Source organism: Solanum pennellii, chromosome 12 (assembly GCF_001406875.1).
Source record: "Solanum pennellii chromosome 12, SPENNV200".
In the NCBI taxonomy this organism is placed as follows: Eukaryota; Viridiplantae; Streptophyta; class Magnoliopsida; order Solanales; family Solanaceae; genus Solanum; species Solanum pennellii.
The window spans coordinates 2,906,005-2,912,532 of record NC_028648.1 but is presented as its reverse complement, the minus strand read 5'-3'; the positions used below and the strand labels follow the sequence as shown (position 1 = coordinate 2,912,532).

Below are 6,528 nucleotides of genomic sequence, written 5' to 3'. Positions count from 1 at the left end.
TAACTCAACAGGTTATACTAATTGATTGATCATTATGGGGTTTTAATGCTCCTTTTGTTTCAAAAGATCTAGTTCAACATATATAAGGCATTTGTCAAATCGGGTGTAGCAACATGTGTTGTAAGACTTAATACCAAATAAGTCATTCTTCTTATCAGGCATTGAGGACGGGCATTGATTTCCTCGTGTGTCACATAGCTCCCGCATTTTTGTTCAAAGCCATCTCTTAAAGAAATTTGAAGTATGGGATTACTGCTTGAAGTCATGCACTTCGGATAAGTTGTGCTTTAAAAAATGACGCGCAAAATGATTTTAGCGAGAAAGGATCTACTAGCCATTCTGCTTCACTTACTTTTTATAGCCATTCTGCTTCACTTTTTTCTTTAAATTACTCCATGGACTTTGTCGGTTTTGGTGTGTACATGAAAGCGGATGGCCTACTTGGAATTGAATCAGCCATTAGAGCTAGAACCTTGAGGTCACTTGGTGAGAATTTCATATTTTAATTGTATTTAAAGCTTCAACATTTAAGTTATGAATCTTTTAAAATTACTCTTCTACAGTTGAATGGTGGATGCAATTTGGTCATAATGTCCCAAACTTGCAACAGTTTGCTATGAGAATGCAAAGTTTAACTTGTAGCGCATCTGATTGTGAGAGAAATTGGAGCGTGTATGAACATGTGAGAAACCATATTACATTAATACATTATTACTATTTTAATTGATACCTTAATCATCCCAAGTCCTCCTATTAATTACTTTCTACTATGTGCAGATTCATAGTAAAAAGAGAAATAGGCTTGAGTTGACACGCCTCAATGATCTAGTGTTCATTAAATATAATAGAACATTGGCACGTCGTGACAATGCTCATAATACCATTGATCCAATTTTGTTGGATAGTATTGATGAGGCAAATGAATGGTTAACTGGAGCACCACAAGATCACCAAGATGAAGAAGTGTACGAAGGAGAAAGTCTCACTTATGGTGACGTTTCTATGGCAAGTGGTATTGAGAAGAATATTTATAATTTTAGGGAGAGTACTTTAAGGGGCAAGGAAAGAGGAGTTGGAGGTTCTAGTTCGAGTCAAAACCTCGTTGATGAGCCTTCTGATGATGAAGAAGATGATGACCAAGGCCTTCTGATGATGAAGAAGATGATGACCAAGTAGAACCCTTGGTTATGGCACTTAAAGAGTTTGAGGATCTTGTTGAAGAATGGGAGTTTGAGTCCTTGTGATGTAATTATGTTTTTGATTTTTTGTTTTATATGTTATTACTTATGAGTATTATTGATTATCTATCCATAGAGTTATTTAATATTTTTTAATTTTTATACTAAATGTCGTTTTTTTTTTAAAAGTGTGCGCTTCACTTCACGCTTCACTTCCGTGGAGGGAGTCCTCGTCGCTTTTTTCCGCTTCTCGCTTCCCAAAACAGTGTTTCTCGCTTCTAATAAGACTACTCTTAATGATTGTAGGTTTCAACAAATGATTCGACTTCATGAAAAGACTACTAAATTTGTATATGATTGGTACTTCATTATACTTTTCCATAACTTGTATGCTTCACTCCCAGCTTTTCATTTCAAACACCATGGTTCGCTTTATGATTTTAACATGAGGAGAGTAAGCTAAGTATTGCACTTCTACCTTTTTATAGAGATTGAAATAGTCTTATCGATGGAACAAGTCCATGTAGCAACTCAATGCAGAATCCACATAATTGTGGTAGATTTTAGAAACATCACCTTGTCACTTATTATGCTTTTAAAGAGGTCTCTCCGTAAAAATTATGAACGTTCCGATAAATAATTTAGATTCATAGAAGATTGAGCCAGACATCTCGACTTCAGGTAACTATACCCACCAAGGTTTCAGGTTTAGGCATATGGGAAGAGTTACACTTGGTGTTTTCTGTCACTGGGATGATTGAACCCTAATCTTCATTGACAACTAAGCGACACCCTTAAATGTGTCTAACTTGAATCAAGTTACAAGTCATGGACAAGAAGGAAGAGGAAAAGGATGGAAATGAAATGAAGTTACAACTCTTTAACCTCCATGCTTTTCACTTCAGTTTTTAGAAAAATTATTCAATAAAGAGAATCCAACTCAATGGGGTCTAGGTTGGGTAGAGAGAAAGAAGACCTTACCCTTGCCTCCTAGAAGAAGAGAGGTTGTGTCCGGAAGATGTTTGGCTAAAGAAACACATAAAAAAGTAATTTAAAAAAAAAAATACAGAAAGTAATGCAGACAGAGAAAATAATAGCCTAAAAGAATAGGATAAAAGGCTTAAGAGCTCTAATATAGAATTTGGCAATAAGCTCAAACAGGATCAAGACAACAGATTTGACAAGGCTGCTATAGAGTCTAGATGCTTACGGAGCCATCCAGCGGTAAGTGCCAGTTTCTGGTGTCATTCCTTCAGTCAGCACCTCAATCCGAGCAATACCAAAGTCTGCAATCTTGATTGACTTGTCAGCAGCAATCAATAGATTGTCAGATTTTAGGTCTCGATGAATGAGATTCAGACCATGCACATACTCCATCCCCTTTGCCACATCTAAGGCCTGCTTAACTGCTAACTTCAATGGCACAGCTCTGTTTTGTCGCTTCGCGAGGAACTTACGCACTGATCCTCCGCTTGCATATTCAGTCACAATGCATAACACCATGGTTTTACGACATGCACCAACAAATCGTATGATATTTGGATGCTTTAAATTTGCTAGCATCCTGACCTCATGTTGAAATTGCTGCTCTATAAAGTGAGCCTTCTCAAGAGCATGTTCTGGCCTCTCTAGAAGCTTAATGGCAACATCTTCACCATTATAAGTTCCGTTATAGAGCTTCCCAAAAGAGCCTTGAGCAAATGCTTGTCCAATGGTAAGCCTACTCAAGTCAATTGTCCACTCATCACAAATCACAAGCCCAGTGGTGGGGAATTGAGGATCAACCAAGGCTTGAGCAAGGGCATCATCGCTCAACCTAGAAACTCTCCCCCCGACTACGCTAGCAGCAACAGAATAGTTACTGTGGATGTGATTACCCTGCTGGTTTAGAATATCAGTGTGAGAACCATTTGAACCAACACTGCTGTTATCCACTGCCATTGCACCAGAACCACTAGCATTGTTCATCCCATAACCTTGAATAGACATGTTTGCCCCTCGCCAAGCTTATGATAAAAAATTTGCGACAGTTTTGATTCAAATCTACAAGTCCAACAAATGTCGGAGCCCCGGTAGTTTTTCTGATGAAGCAGGTACAGCAGAAGAGCTTCAATCCGGCTTATTTGTTTTGCATGAAGATTTCTAAAATCAAGCCGTTCCTCAACAACCCTGAAAAACATAAAAATTGAAACGGTTAGGTTCATCAAAATCAATTCTTTTATGTAGACTTAGAAGGTCAAACGCTTGTGAAACTGAGTAATCATGTTTCCTCTTTGATGAATAACCTATTGATAAGCATCTCCAACTTCAACTTTTACCACTACAATTTTCTTCCGATTATTGGGGGTTTTGCAAGAGGAAAAAAATGTCGGCAATTTTATCTCCATATCAAACTTTACTCCACCCGCAACAAGTACCAAAAAACTCTATTTACCAGGGCTAGGACGGATGGAAAGGAAGCACCCAATGTTAAACTTTAATCAAACCATAGAATATTCATAAAAATGAACGATAAAGGGCAAAATCAAAGAGAAAAAAGTAAATTTACCTCGATTTGAATTGAGATAGAAAGAAAATGAACCACTTCTATTCTTGGAAATGAGGTATATGAAGAATGTGATGACTCTACTTGTTTTATGATACCGATCAATTATCAGACCAATGGATCTTTGAAGAAAAATCGAAGTAAAAACTGAGAGAAGTGAACACGATAAAAAAGAAGAAAACAAAGAGAGACTGATGTATGAAAAGAATTTTCTTTAGTTAAAATAAAAGAAAATCTCTATAATGTTTTTAGTGTGAGTAAGACTTTATGTGGGACCTACTTGTATTAGAATTATTTTAGTGTTCAATAAATTTCATTTTGACTCTAATAAATATGAGGATAAATTTTAAAATGTTCTCCAATTATTAATTATAAATGTCCTTAATTATTTAAAAGCTTAGTAAACATCGAACAAAATACATGTGCTTGAGATTTTTTCTTTATTTTAACTATAGTTAATCAGCCAATAAGTTCACACCAAAAAAGTGATTTTGGAGTGTGGATTACAAATGCGATTTTGAAAGTGAATGTATTTGGTTGTAGATACAAGTTAGATTTAATGAATTTTTCCACTTTGCATTCAAGGAATATACTCATAATTACTACAATAAAGCAAGATTTAATAATTTTTTCCACTCCGAATTAAAGATAGTAGAAATAAATAAGAAGAGACACAAGAGAAATTTGGTGGTCGGATGAATCAAATATTGTAAGCTAGATTTAATGAATTTTTCCACTTTGAATCCAAGAAAAAAAGTAATAAATAAGAAGAAACATAAGACAGTTTTGGTGGTTGGATAAATCAAATATTGTAAAATAGATTTAATGAATATTTCCACTTTTAATTTAAGGAAAATACTAATAAATAAGAAGAAGAAGAAAAAAGGCAAATTTGGTGGTTGGACGAATCAAAATACCATAATTATATTTAATGAATTTTTCACTTATAAATAAGAACAACAAGGAAAATTTGGTAGATGGATGAATCAAATATCTTAAGCTAGATTTAATGCATTTTGCACTTTGATTTTTAGACATTACTAATAAATAATAAGAAAAACAAACAAACAAAATTAGTATTTGGACGAATCACCATTATATTTGAATCGGCACATCTTCACCTTCCATGAAAACTTATATCCCACCCACTCTCCTTCTTTCTCAAATTCATGATAAGAAGTGTATTTCATATATTATACTTCCAAATATTCACAGGGACTCTCTACCCTTTTCTCTCGTGTTTTATGGCTCAAAGTGTAATATAATTTGAAATGCAATTAAAGAATCAACCACAACACGATCCCAAAGTAATTACAGTCCATAATGTAAATCCTCTTTAGCAGTGTCACTCTAATTTAGTCTTCATAGGATTAGAATAATTAGATCATAACCTACCATAAACCCCTTTTATATCCATACTCCATAGTTGAGACTGGGTAATAACATCATTAACAAAATTTCAACTGAAAATAAGGAGAATTCACCAATTTCATGTAATCGTCATAAACAGATTACAAGCACAGAAGATGGGAACACATTGCCAACTAAGAATTTCGATAAAAATGGAACTCAGAACGAGTCTAGGGATGCATAATTTTAGCTGCTTCTTTATTCTTCATTGACATAAACAACCATTTTGGAGTCATATTACTAGTTTACACGCCCATATTTTAAAACAATTGAATTCAGAAACCAAAATAACATCAGCAACAACATTCCCATGAAAAAAATCTAATTTTTTAACTAACTTCATGTACCAACAAACAGACGAAATGAAATGAATATCTACAATGATTTTAGGTGCTTTTTTTAATTTGCATTGAAACAAAGATCGAAGATCAACTATTTTTAAAATTGCTCAAAATAACATAATCGACAAGTTTTCATATAGAGAGAGAATATTTACGCGGTCGCCGATGTTGCATTCATCCTTCTCATCCTAAGCCATGAAATTAGAGGTCCGTTCGACATTGATGTTCTTACTACCGGCTTCATCTTACTCCGTCGTCTTCTACGGCCTAAACCCTAGGAATCGCCGTGCTAAAATCACCGTTTACAGCCAAAAGCATTTCACTTCAACGAGGTCGTTTGCTTTTAGACCTCTTTGCATTCTAATGTGTAATATATGAGTTATATGATGGCTTTTGTACCCACCTAAGTTATTTTCTTATACATTTTGACCCCTAAAATTTTATGACGATAACATCAACAACATATTCGATGTAATTTTACGAATGGGATCTGAAAAAGGTAAAACGTACATATACCAAGTAGAAAGTTATTTTCGGAAGACCTTTGGCTCAATTAACGCATACTATCGTAATTTGGGGGTTTGGAAAGGGTAAAATATACGCATACCAGTTAGACAGGTGATTTTCGAAAGACCCTCGACTCAAACAACACATGTTAAAGCAATTTGATTAAAAAACATATGAAAGTAAAGAGGACATAATAATTTTTTTTAAAAAAAAAGCATTACATTGTATTTGAGAAACAAGGAATACAATAATAACGGTCAAATAATGTGATAATTGAAGCGCATGAGACAAGGAGGATTAACAAAAATAATGATATTGCCAATGAATGAGGAAATATCTATGGTGCACCAAATTACCACCAAGCTTATTCCGTAAGAAAGTGAGATAACGCTGAACTATATACTAACCTTTTATTGCCCTAATATTTATGACTTTCATAACTTCGTTTCTAAGATCATGTCCTCTATAAGCTAAAAATGCATTTTATCCTATCTATAATCACTTCTCCCCCAATCAATGGCGTGTGTATTTGTGCATCTCCCCTTCA

General features: G+C 34.5%; 1 pseudogene; it reads right to left on the bottom strand.

Moving 5' to 3' along the window:
- The window catches only part of LOC107005539, a 9,118-nt pseudogene extending 3,294 nt beyond the window's left edge, over nucleotides 1-5,824 (bottom strand).
- Nucleotides 5,825-6,528: the final 704 nt, after the last annotated feature.